General features: G+C 33.4%; 1 long non-coding RNA gene and 1 pseudogene across 1 annotated transcript; one reads left to right on the forward strand and one right to left on the reverse strand.

The window, feature by feature from the left end:
* Positions 1-942: 942 nt before the first annotated feature.
* LOC107643265 (uncharacterized) lies at positions 943-4,102 on the forward strand. Its single transcript, XR_001620804.3, has 4 exons — positions 943-1,172; positions 1,265-1,318; positions 1,396-1,552; positions 3,690-4,102. It is a non-coding gene; the product is annotated as an uncharacterized LOC107643265 (long non-coding RNA).
* A 2,893-nt stretch (positions 4,103-6,995) lies between these two features.
* LOC148566922 (secreted RxLR effector protein 161 pseudogene) lies at positions 6,996-7,442 on the reverse strand (annotated as a pseudogene).
* Positions 7,443-11,125: the final 3,683 nt, after the last annotated feature.

Here is an 11,125-nt window from a genome sequence, read left to right on the forward strand (position 1 = left end):
GCAGCGTTAGCCAACTAACGCCAGCGATAACGTCAGGCCAAGGGAAGACTTGTGGCATTAGTGGCAGCGTTAGCCACACTAACGCCATCGCTAACGCTAGCACTTGGCAGCTTAACTGTGTCTTCTTCAAACATAAAATAACTTGAGCTACAAAGCTCCAAATGAGGTGATTTCAATGGCATTGGAAAGTAGGAATCTAGAGCTTTCCAAGCATATATGGCACTACATGGTGGATACTAAATTTGAAGGAGAAAGCTTGCCCCGAAAATGCAAAGATGAACATAGTATCAACCTATAATAAGGCCAGCTGACCTCTTCACCTTCCATGGCATATAACTAGAGATGTAGAACTCTAAATGATGCTCTTCCAAAGGCAATGGAAAGTAGACATCCAGGACTTTTCAACGATATATAATTGTATGGGGTGGACATTAAGTTTGAGTTTTAGAATCTGGCGTTGTTAACGCCATTAATACTGTCAACGCCAGCAATAATGCTGCCAATAACGCCAGCGACCCTAGCAGGCTGATCTTGTCCCCTTCGAAGGAGTATAACATGGGCTACAGAGGTCGGATTGAGATGCTTCTAGTTACGTTAGAAAGCTGACATTCAGAGCTTTCCAACGATGTATAATAGTCTATAGTGGGCATAAAATTGAAGAACAAACAATAGGCATCTTTAAGCCCAAAAATACCAACTGGAGAGCAAGTCCTAGCGTTAGCCACACTAACGCCAGGGATAACGTTGGCTAAGGAAGTGTAAACCCCACTAAAATCGGTAAATTATTAGTTAGTAAATTGAATTTTAATTAGGAAAGTTAAAAATACAAAACTAATATCAAAATAGGATAGAGCTCATCGAAACGAGAATTTTGATACCAATTTCGATAATTTGGCCCAAAATCGGACCAGAAGGACCGAACCGGTTGAACCGGGGCCCAAACCGGACCCATGGGTTCAACCGGGCCCCTAACATAAATGAAGCAGCAGCTTCATCTTCTCCATTTCACCACAGCAACGAAAAACACAGCAAGGGGGAGAAGAGAAGAAACCTAACCCTCACCATTCCTTCCAACTACCATAACTTCCTCATCCGGGCTCCGATTGCCGCACCGTTCGCGGCCACGCGCTCAGCGTGTCGAGCTCTACCTTTCTATCCAAACAATTTCTCTGGTAAGCCTTCTATTGAGTTCAGAATCTCTATCCCTCTTTCTTTGGTAAACTTGAAAACCTATAGTGAATCTTGTCCAATTTTTGTGTTCTAGGTTCAAGTTAGATTCCGGAACTTGTGGGCTCAAGCTATTGAGCATATGGGTATGGTAAGAACACCCTAATCCTAGCTCAATCTTATTTTTGGTAATAGAGAACTGAATTGGAACATATATATGTGTATTAGGTGTAGTTTAAGAGGGTGTTTATGCATTGAACTTGAATTTGGATTACTTGGAGCTTTGTTGGTGACAAGGCTTGCTTTGGGGCTGTTTGATTGAGCTTGGAGGGGCTGTGATTTTATGTTGAGAAGCTGCCTTGGGTGAATTAAGTGATCGGCCAAGGTATGGTTTAAGTTTCGCACGTTTAATATTTACGGTGTTGTGAAAACTTAGGTTAGAGGAACCATAGAATAAGTTGGATTGTTTGTTGTATTTAATGATTAGCCTTGTAATGTTGTTAGAATAGATTTGTTAGTGAATTTATATATTAGAATTATGAGGTGTGAAAGCTATTAATGGTGTGCTCTTATATTTATTTATGATGGATTAGAATTGGTGTTTGTTAATAAGGATGTAGAGTTGTGTTGTGGTGGTATTGTATATGCTGTAACTAATTATGTAATGATCGAAATTGCATGAGACCAAGTTTGGGCTAAACTTGGGAATATAAGGAACTAAACTGGAAATTTTGGGACCTTTTTGTTAAATATACAATTTATGGCAAATTTTTAAAGTTAGGTTGTTAAATCTGTCCAGCAGCAGAAAAGATCAAATAGGCAGCAAATTGTTTGTCTTGCTGCGACTTTTACGAGTTGAATTTTGGAGCGAAACCAATTTTGTTATAAAATTTGATTAACTTGCTTTAGTTCTCTAAAATTTCAGAATTTTAAGAGTTGAGGATTGGGAGCTGTGAATTTTTAAATATTGGTGGTCAAAACTAAAAAGAAACAGATTTCAGCAAGCTATGCATCAACTTCCAATGCTTGTAACTCTTAGAATTAAATAGAAATTGGGTTGTAACCAAGACACACTTGTTTTTAGATGAGCTAGGGGTTCTCAAATCAAAATTTAGCTTAATTGGAGTTTTGTAATAAAAGTTATTCCAACTGAAAGGTACTAAGCTTGTTGGTTTTTAAAACAGATTTTGTCTCATTTTTACTTAACTTCCAGGTAATGTAACTTTTTCATTAAAAATGGTATTGACTCAGAACCAATTGAGAAAGAAACCTGGATGAGTAAATTTTAACTACATTAATTTTCAAAGTCATTGGATTTAACTTGGATTTTATATTGAATTTTGAATATCACATGCTGTTGTTTTTCTGGTTTTATGCACTGCAGAGTAGTCACGGTTTTTCCTTTATTCCTGAGGCTAGAAAAATCAGAAAATTATGATATTTAGTTTTTTAGAAAGCTTATTTCAATATGAACGCCTGGACATAAAGTTTGTGCAATTCCGAGTTCATTTGCTATATTAGAAACAGAAAAGAAAATAGAGTGTCGAGGATGTCTTAGTGATAGTCATGAGTTCGAGAAGTTAAAGTTCAATCCTCGTGTGATGTGATTGATTTAATGTTAGAGTTGGGTTGATTTTAAGATTATTCGATATTAAGAAGGATGAGAAGAGTTTGATAAAAAGTTTGGTCAGGACCCGGAAAGGGTAATCAAGTTGAATTATAAGGGAATGACGATGAAAAATGTGAAAGGGAGGTTGTTAATAAAAGGAGTTAATATGCCATGGCTTGATGAATGATTAAATAATGATTATGACTATGAAATGGCTTATGAATAATGCTATCTGAGATACGAGTTCCCTGGGTAAGAGCCGTGGCTCGCCATCACGTGTTCCAGGTTGAATCTCGATACTCAGTTGACCCTACGTCGTAAGGGTGACCAGGCACGTATAAATTTCCGGGTATGGATAGCCCCCATTGAGTGATTTTATGAAATATGAATGTGAACTCTATGCATAGACTCTTGGGGATGCGCGACGGGGGACAGTCTAAGGTTTTCGGACTTGTCGGGTTGGCTGGATAACCGACAGATGGGCCCCATCAGCCATAGGACAGGCATGCATCATATGCATTTGTTTGTATTGATTGCTATGCATTTTTTTGGGTATGCCTAATTGATATATATTACCTGCTATTTGTTATACTTGCTATTTGTACTATTTGATCATTACTTGTGCGTGAACTTGTTTGGTTGCTTGTTTCTGTTACATTCTGAATGATGAGAGGATGGAGGAAACAGAGGAAATGGTTTGGTGTTAGGTTAAGCTTGAACTTGAGTAAGTTAGGCAGATTTAGAATACCTACCCCTGTTTATGGCTTCTGTTTAGTACTTAAGTTGGATAATTGAATAACGGAGTTCTAGGATTGCCTATGGCATTCCCAGGACCGTATTTCTTATGCGCGTGGCACTTTTACCATGCTGAGAACCTCCGGTTCTCATTCCATATTGTATTGTTGTTTTTCAGATGCAGGTCGAGAGGCTCCTCGCTAGACGTCTGGATCTTGGGAAGCGAAGTAGTCCTTGGGTGTATTTTGGTTTTTGGTTGTATATATGTATATATTTGTTTAGCTTACTCTCCAAGTAACTTGTGTATGCTGCTCCTCTTAGAGGATTAGGGAGAGATAGGAGTTTACTTTGATGTTTTGGTGTATTTTGGGGATACTTAAGTATGTTTATATGTATATATATATCCTCCGGCCAGCCTTAGCTTCGCAGGCTGAGTCAGGGGCTAGTTATGCTGTTACCTTGGCTTTCCTTTATCCTTCTGCTTATCTTTATCATGTTCCTATTAGGTCTCTTAGCATGCAAGTAATCCTATTCCTTGAGCGTTGCGCTTTTTATTTTGCGATTTTGTTTACCCGTTTTGTTTCAAGGCTCCTAGTATATTATTTCTTTCAGTATTATATGTATATCTTTACTGTTTAGAGGTCTGTTATACCACACTACCTCTGTTCTACGACTTAAGCGTAAAACACTGTGTTGTAGGGTGTTACAGGAAGGATTTATGGCGTTAGTGGCAACGTTAGCCAACTAACGCCAGTGCTAACGCCAAGTCACCCTGGACCTCAATTTGATTCACTTCTCTCTCAAGTCCACTTCAAAGTTCAAGCAAGCAAGCCTACAATTGTCAACCAATGAAGGCCACAAGAATCATATAGAATTAGCTAATTTTTATTTGATTATAATTTGTTTTCAATTTTATTTCAATTTGTAATTTAGGCTAGATTATAAATAGGTCTTAGTTTCACACTTCACAGGGGAGATACACATTGGGTGGGAGAGCAATTCAGAATTTTGTGAATTGGCACATTCCTCTGGGAGTGGGTCTTCGGACCCCTCCCCTCACACACTCTTCTTCTCTTCCACTTCCTTTTTTACTTTGTACACATTTTAGTTATGAATCTTTATTTTTTATTTTAGTTATGAATCTTTAATTTTCATTTTTACTTTCATGCATTTAATTTTCTTTTGAGGTTTTTTTAGAGCAATGATCAACTAAACCCGCTTATTTGGGAAAGGAGCTCTGTTTCAATTTTGATTGAATTGATGTTTACTTCTTCTTCATTCTATATTCATACTTGGATATCTATTAGAATTCTTGCGAGAGTTTTGTTCTTCAAAGATCCTTGCATCTATTAGAATCCTATTGTGAGCCTCGGAAGAGGGATCATATGGTTCAGTTTGAGCTCCCTTGGCATAATGAAGTTGATCTTGATTTAGAGATTGATATGTGACATGTAACCGCTCTAATATTGGGATCTTTGGATTTATGTAGTGTGAGATTAGAAATCAATCCACTTGTTGTAGCTAAGGGAAAGCTTTTGTGCTTCATAGATCCATTCACTACCGGAAGGGGATTTGGATCTACTTGAATCTCTATGTGAGCCTTGAAAAAGGGATCATAGGATTCAGATTGAAGCTTCTCCCTCATAACTCTTTTGATCATCACATTCTTAGTTGGTACGTGACATATAACCTCTTTGAATTGAGATCCTAAGGGTTGTGTGGCTTATGCATTAGAAATTGAAACTCAACCTCTTCTCATGAACAATTAGATCAAGGAATCGGCAATTGATTATGTTAAGACAAAAGGAATCAACATCTCCAATCCCTTATGTTTTCCAGCTTTAATTTCCATCATTTACTTTTTGCATTTTATTTCCTTGCACTTTTATTTCTTGCATTTTACTTTTCTTGCTCTTTAAATTTTCCAGCACTTTATTTTCTTGCACTTAATATTCTTGCCATTTACTTTTCCTATTCTTTATCGCTTTCTTTTGCTCTCAAGTTATTTACATTTTCTGCTACCTATCATCCAACTATGTTCGTCTAACTAGAATAACCAACTTACTATTGATTGTTTAATCCTTTAATCCTCGTGGGATCAACCTCACTCTTGTGAGTTTTATTACTTGATACGACCCGGTGCACTTGCCGGTATCTAATACGTGAAATTAAATTTTTCTGTATCAGAGATGCAAGGAGAAGACCCAACGATGGCAAGGACCAGTGAAGGTGCGGACTAGAGACGGTGCATTGAAGGCAAGAACCAGCAACGACGAGACCATGTGCATGGTGAGGAGATGTTGGGTCTATGAAAATGATTTTAAGGAATGAGTAGATTGTTTTTTTTTAAGAGGGATATTTGTCCTCTCATTTAGTTGCAATAAGATTGATATGACAACAATGAAACCTAAAATTTTTTAATTAGCAATTAGTAAGAAATTCTCAACTCTCTTGAACAGAGAAAATATCTTAATAATTAAATAAAATGTACACTTAGTACTTGTGTATTTAAAATAGTAGACAATGACTTATTTATACATATTGCACATAGCAATTATAATTTATGTACACAAATGATTGTGTCTTTTCTATTGCTAATAGATACAATATTTTGAACATACACAATTCTTAAAGAGTTGTGTTCCTTTAACCAAATGGTACTAAACGGTTAGTAACCGTTTATTAATATTAATAATAATATTAATAATATTAATAATATTAATTAATCAAATTTGTAAATACTTTTTAATCCTCCACTATTTACAAAATTTAAAGCATACAAGTATATGCATAAAGAATGTGTCACTAAGATTAAACATTCTTTTAGTATAAATTTTAAAGTTCTAACGAAGTAATAGGTGTCTAATCGATTAAACCTATACTCTATATGCTAGTACCAAAAATCACACACATTACTTATACCCTCTAAGTTCAAGAGTTTATAATTTTAAGCACTTATATGGCCTTGTGATCATCCTGATTTCATGAATATTTACGAGAATAAAATCTCTAAAATTCTTGATTAGAGCGGCACCACTCCTATATTCATATGGTGGAATCTTTTGATAAATAATATTATCATTCCATTAAGAGTTTTAACTCACCTTCCTAATTTATTGTAAATAGCACTAAATCCTATACCTTATTAGTACTCCAATTGCTAAATAACTTGTTATTACCCATTAAACCTTGAAACTAGTGGTCTACTAGAATAAGGTTAGATTCTCATCATTTAACAATAATAGGTTTTAATCCCATTTTAGCAGTAGTCTCTTTGATTTTATCCCTTAACAAATCTTTAGTCAAAAGGGTCTGCTAAATTTCCTTGAGATCTTACATAAGTGATGGTAATTACACCATCATCTATTAGTTGCCTCGCAAACTCATGTCTCAAACTTATATGTCTAGACTTTCCATTATAAACCTTATTATATACTCAAGACATGGTTGATTCGCTATCACAGAAGATTGAAATGGCTATCGTCTACTGTGACCACAGCTTTATATCATATAACAAATTTCTTAACCATTCTGCTTCTTTACCTGCGGTTGATAAAGCTACAAACTCAGCCTCCATAGTAGAATGTGTAATACATGCTTGTTTCTTTGAGGCCCAACTTATCGCTCCACCACATATGGTGAAAATCCATCCTGAAGTGGAGTTGTTATCACTAAGATTTGTAATCCAATTTGCGTCGAAATAACCTTCTAAAACTACGGGATAATCACTATAATGTAATCCTAAGTTTATAGTTTTCTTGAGATAATCAAGAACTCTTGTTATAGCTTTCCAATGTTGATTGCTAGGCTTTCCTGTAAACTTTGATAATTTGCATACAACAAATGTTATATCAGGTCTAGTACAATGCATTGCATACATTAAACTTCCTATAGCACTAGCATATTCTAATTGTGCTATAGGTCTTCCCATGTTTTCTTCTAATTTAAAATTAGGATTATAAGCAACGACGGATTTAAGGGGGGGCCTAAGGTGGCCATGGTCCCCCCCCTCCCAATTTTTTCTAAAAAAATTAGTACTAATACAAAAAATTAGTACTATTAATTTATTATTATTATATAATTAATATATATATATATATACATATATATTATAGATTAAATATATTTTTGTATATTATACATTAAAAAAATTTACATCACTTAATATGTATAAATTATAATATGTATTATAATATATTAGTAGCAATTAATAAATATGTTAAAAAATAATAAAAACGTATAAATATATAAATAATTGAAAAATTATTGAAAAATATAGGTTTGAATTAAGTAAAAAGTAACAATTAAAAAAATTTGTTTTGACTCTTTCTATATATGATAATAGTAACAATTGAATAGATTTTTTAAATAATAAAAATTATTAAAACAATACTTTAAAACAAGATGGAAGATGAACTTTTAGCAGATTATATGATTGTATATGTTGAAAAAAAGAATGCTTCGAATTTTATTTCAGATGGTAAATTGATAATTTTAGTTATATGAAATATCGCATAACAAATTTAAAAATACCAAAATTCTAAAGTATGTAGTTGAATGTTAATTTTTATATAATATAATTATTAATTTTAACCTATCTACTATAAATTATATTTTGATGACTTTTTGTTATGTTATACTTTAATTTATTTTATATTTAATTTGGCCCCCCTCTTATAAAATTTCTGGAACTAATCATAGGGTGTATTGGATTCTTTAATTGTGATATGATCAAACTTTTTCAATACATTTTGATATAATGAGATTGACTTAAAGTAAAGCCAACTTCATTATTATGCACCTTTATGCCTAATAATGTATCAACTTCATTTAAATCCTTCATCTTAAAGTTAGAAATTAGATACTCCTTCGTTACACGAATTTCTTCTAAATTTGTTCCGATTATTAACATATCATCAACATATAGATAAATGATTACTCCATAATCTTTAGTAAATTTTGAGTAAATACATTTATCTGCATTATTATGTGAGAAGACATTTGATAACACCACTGAATCAAACTTTTCATGCCATTATTTAGGCGCTTGTTTTATGCCATATAAAGATTTAATTAATTTGCAAACTTTCTTTTTATTTCCGGGTAGCACATAGCCTTCCGTGTAACAGCCCAGACCACCCGCTAGAACGATATTGTCCGCTTTTGCACACAAGGCCTCATGGTTTTGCCTTTGACGATAGGGATGATAGCCGAAGCCTCCCATAGTCACTCGTCAAAACGCGTCATGCTAGGGAGAGGTATCCACACCCTTATATGGCATGCTTCGTTCCCCTCCCCAACCGATGTGCGACCTTACATTCCGGTTGCTCCATATAAATTTCTTCATTAAGATCTCCATTTAGAAAATCCGTTTAACATCCATTTGATGTATATGAAGTTTGTGAATGGATGATAATGCTATAAGAATCCTAATAGAAGTCATTCTTGCCACTGGTATGTAGGTATCAAAATAGTCTAGACCTTCTTGTTGTCTAAACCCCTTGGCCACTAACCTTTCTTTAAACGTTTGTAATGAACCATCACTGTTATACTTTCTTCTAAATACCTGCTTACATCCTATAGGCTTTGATCCTAGAGGTAAATCAGTCTAGACCCAAGTATTGTTTGATAATATTGAGTCCATTTCATCATTTATTGCATCTTTCCAAAAGGCAGAATCCCTTGAAGCCCTAATCTTTGAATGTTTGAGGATCACCCTCTATGTTCATCATAATAGAAATCTTATTTGTCATAGAATTCCTAGTTCCTTCTACCAAAAAGGTGATAACCTAAGAAGAAATAAAATCTGGACCCAAGTCCTTTCCTTTTCTCACTCTCAAACTCTTCCTTGGTTCAATTAATTTTTTGTCACTTAGAAGTTTATTATTTTGATTATTTATTTCTTATGAAATGTTAGTATCATTTTGGGGATATTCTAAACTAGAAGTTGAATCATTGATAAATTTATTTTTAATAAATTCTACCTCTCTTGATTCAACAACTACATTAGGCACTAGGTCTAATATTCTATATGCTTTAAAATTTTGAGCATATCCTATGATAGTGCCTTTTATGGCTCTTGGCCCTAATTTGGTTCTCTTTTAATCAGGAACTCAATAAAAGGCTAAACACCCCCACACTTTTAGATAATTCAAATTAGATTTTCTCCAAATTTCATAACGAGAAACTTTTTTATGTCTTGATGGTATCCTATTATGGATATAATATGATGTCAATAATGCTTCACCCCACAAATTGTAAGGCAATTTTGTATTTAGTAATATTGAATTAACCATATCCATTAAGGTACGTTTTTTTCCTTTCCGCTAAACCATTTTGTTGCGAAGTATATGGAGCAGAAGATTCATGCACAATACCATGTAATTCACAAAAGTTATCAAATTCATTAGAAAAATATTCTCCACCTCGATCACTATGAAGAACTTTTATGTTTTATCATGCATATTTTCTACTTCCATTTTATATTTCTTAAACATTTCAAAAGTTTCATCTTTATTTCTAAGAAAATACACATAAGTAAATCTAGAACGATTATCGATAAAAGTTATAAAATATCTTTTTTATTTCTCTAGTAATATTGTCATTTAATTCACAAATATCACTATGAATCATTTCTAATAAATGTGTATTTCTTTCAACTTTAGGAAAAGGCTTCTTAGTAATTTTGGATTGTATGCAAATATCACATTTTCTATTAAAATTCTTATTACTAAGATCAATATAGTTATTTTTATGCATATATTCAATTGATTTGTAATTTAAGTGTGCTGATCTACTATGCCATAAATCACAAGAATCAACAACATACAAAAAAATACTCACTTTATTAATACTAAGTTTAAACATACCTTCAGTACAATATCATTTTTCTATGAATATATCACTCTTAAGCAAGATCACTTTATCGGATTTCATTACAACTTTGAATCCTTTCTTATACAAGAGACTAAAAGAAACTAATTTTTTTCTCAAATTCAGAACATGAAGTACATTTATTAAACTTATTTTTTTTCCAGATGTAAAATTTAATTCCGCAATTCCTTGACTACAAACTATGGCTGAGTTGTCATTGCCCATCAAGATTTCTCTATTGTTCACTTCTTCATATATTTTGAATTGGTTGCGATCATTGTAAACGTGAATAGTAGCCCCTGAATCTAACCATCACTCAAGTGATTTTCCTTGTCTTGCTATGTTGACTTCTGTAACCATGCCAATATACATATTTTGTATTTTTTTTTCTGCAACCATAGCAATTAGATCCTTCTCTTCCACTAAATTGGTCTTTGGTGCTTCCTTTTTCATAAGTCTACATTCTTTGATGTAGTATCCTTTCTTGTGACAATGATAACACTCTCTTTGTCTCTTCTTATCTTGCTTTGAATCTTTAGAGAACTTTCTTTTCTTATTATTGATGTTGTTTTCACCAATATGATTCTTTAGAACTTTAAGAAAGATACACAGCATCACATTTTTGAATTTTCTCCTCTATACGTATATGCCTTAGTAATTTCTCAATTGTGAAGTCCTCACCAAGATGGAAAAGTTTCTTCCTATAACTATTCTAAGGTGAAGGCAATTTTGAAATAATTG

Source organism: Arachis ipaensis, chromosome B4 (genome assembly GCF_059453495.1).
Source record: "Arachis ipaensis isolate K30076 ecotype BB chromosome B4, ASM5945349v1, whole genome shotgun sequence".
NCBI classification, from domain to species: domain Eukaryota; kingdom Viridiplantae; phylum Streptophyta; class Magnoliopsida; order Fabales; family Fabaceae; genus Arachis; species Arachis ipaensis.